The 1,884-nt window shown below is 41.2% G+C and overlaps 1 non-coding gene across 1 annotated transcript; it reads left to right on the top strand.

Moving 5' to 3' along the window:
- The first annotated feature begins 1,617 nt into the window (after positions 1–1,617).
- trnar-ucg lies at positions 1,618–1,690 on the top strand. Its single transcript has one exon. It is a non-coding gene; the product is annotated as a tRNA-Arg (tRNA).
- Positions 1,691–1,884: the final 194 nt, after the last annotated feature.

Raw genomic sequence — 1,884 nt, 5'->3', positions numbered from 1 at the left:
GCCTTCTTGGTGTGCATTTGTCTGTTTTTGTTCTGTGGTTGTTTTATGGATCTCTGGCTATGAAATTGGAAGTGAAGAAACTTGTGACGGTAGAACAGGTAAAAGTTGTGGCCTCAAGGTGGTGCTAGAAGACAGTCATTCATCATTCGTCCTCATGAAAATGTCTTTCTTGTGAACATTTTGTTGATAAATCGCTGATAGGAGGTTTAACATGACATGCACTGATGGATTTGTAGTAGTAAAAACACCGAGAGATGATTTAAATAAACTACAAAAACTGGTGGAATAGACACACTGTGCATCAAACAAACACATTGTGTATCAAACGTGTATCATCGTGTATCTATAATAAGCTATAGAGACGGCTTGTTGCACGCTGAGGTTTGTCCAGCTCTTCATGGAAAGCTATCCTGTCCATGCTGATCCTGTTTTCTGGCTGCTGCTGTGTTGAGGTGGCGTGGTAATCTGGACAGATCCTCAGTCAGTCCCATCTGGCTCATTTTGTTGTTCACACAGCGGCGGGCAAAGTGTCATAAACACAGATAAGGCTGGGAGGAAAATGTTTTGTGAGGGTCAGGGCTGCTGCGAGTGCTGGGCATTACGCTGAGTTATGGCTGCAATCAAGCCACTCAGGTGATTTGTGAAGGTCGCCTGGAGCGCAGAGGAAATGATTTTTCCTTCATGTCTCTGCAACACTCTGTAGCTACAAAATGACATTTCACAAAAACAAGTCAGCTTTACATTCAGTTTCTACATCTGATCTGAAAAATGTTGTTATAACAAGCACCATCCATATTAAAGACACTTCAAGTCTTACCGTAGCCATTTTTCTCTTTGTAGTAATTTTTCTGACTCTGTGTGCAAACTATACATCACCTTGAGGTCTATTGCACCAATTTCAAGATAGCAGACACATTTTGGCCTGATCCAGTTTTCTTTCAGGCACTTACAATTCAAATATGGCAAATGTTTTACGTCAAAGTCAGAGTTAGAGATACAGCTGTAACATTTGAATAAACTACTTGAATAAACTGTTATTAAAAAAAATTCTAGTCCATATGTAGCAGCTATAGGATTGCTTCTACTGGCTGGAAAACAGCAGATGAATTAACATTGTGCTAATTAGATATCTTTATGTAAACTGTCAGTTTTCATATTCAAAGTCAACTTCTGCATCTCCTTGCCCCTTCAAGTTAACTCACATGAAAAACACAAACTAAACACCTGAATTTTTAGCTGAAACCAAAACCTCATGCATATTGTCTAATTAGCTACAAAACAAGGTTAATAGAATTTCACTCAGTGAAAGTGCAGCACAAACAACTTGGATCCTCTGTACCATACAGCAAGCTGTAATTTTAGTCATTAAATTGGCTCCAAAAGGCACCAACAGCACAAATACACAGCGGAGAGGTTCAGTTTTATGACTCATATTAGTGGAAGTGGGGCTAAGTGGGGACACCTGTTAGAGAAAGCCACCAGTACCCAGGTGGATGAGGTAAAGACTAATTTACCTCTGATTAGTTGTTGTGAAGGGTGAACTCTCCATGCTGAGTGAATAATGGTGGGTTGATTTTGGATATTCAGTCAGCTGCAGTGAAAGAACTTTAGGCGTGAGACCACGTGGCCTAACGGATAAGGCGTCTGACTTCGGATCAGAAGATTGAGGGTTCGAGTCCCTTCGTGGTTGTTGCCGAGAGTTATTGTTGAGACCCACTAGTCTCTAGGGGAGGATATGAAAGCTGGGTTCAACTGGTGGTGGTTAGCAAACTAAATCTGCCAGTAAGCTTGTCCCATGGCTCCTCTTCTTTCTGTCCACACACCCTTTGCAGGCAATTTTATCAGGTCTTTCAACCTGACCAAGTCTCTCATCCACTTCTGTTT

Source organism: Oreochromis aureus, linkage group 23 (genome assembly GCF_013358895.1).
Source record: "Oreochromis aureus strain Israel breed Guangdong linkage group 23, ZZ_aureus, whole genome shotgun sequence".
Taxonomy (NCBI): domain Eukaryota; kingdom Metazoa; phylum Chordata; class Actinopteri; order Cichliformes; family Cichlidae; genus Oreochromis; species Oreochromis aureus.
Note: the sequence above shows the minus strand (reverse complement) of the source record. Positions and strands in the feature narration are given on the sequence as shown.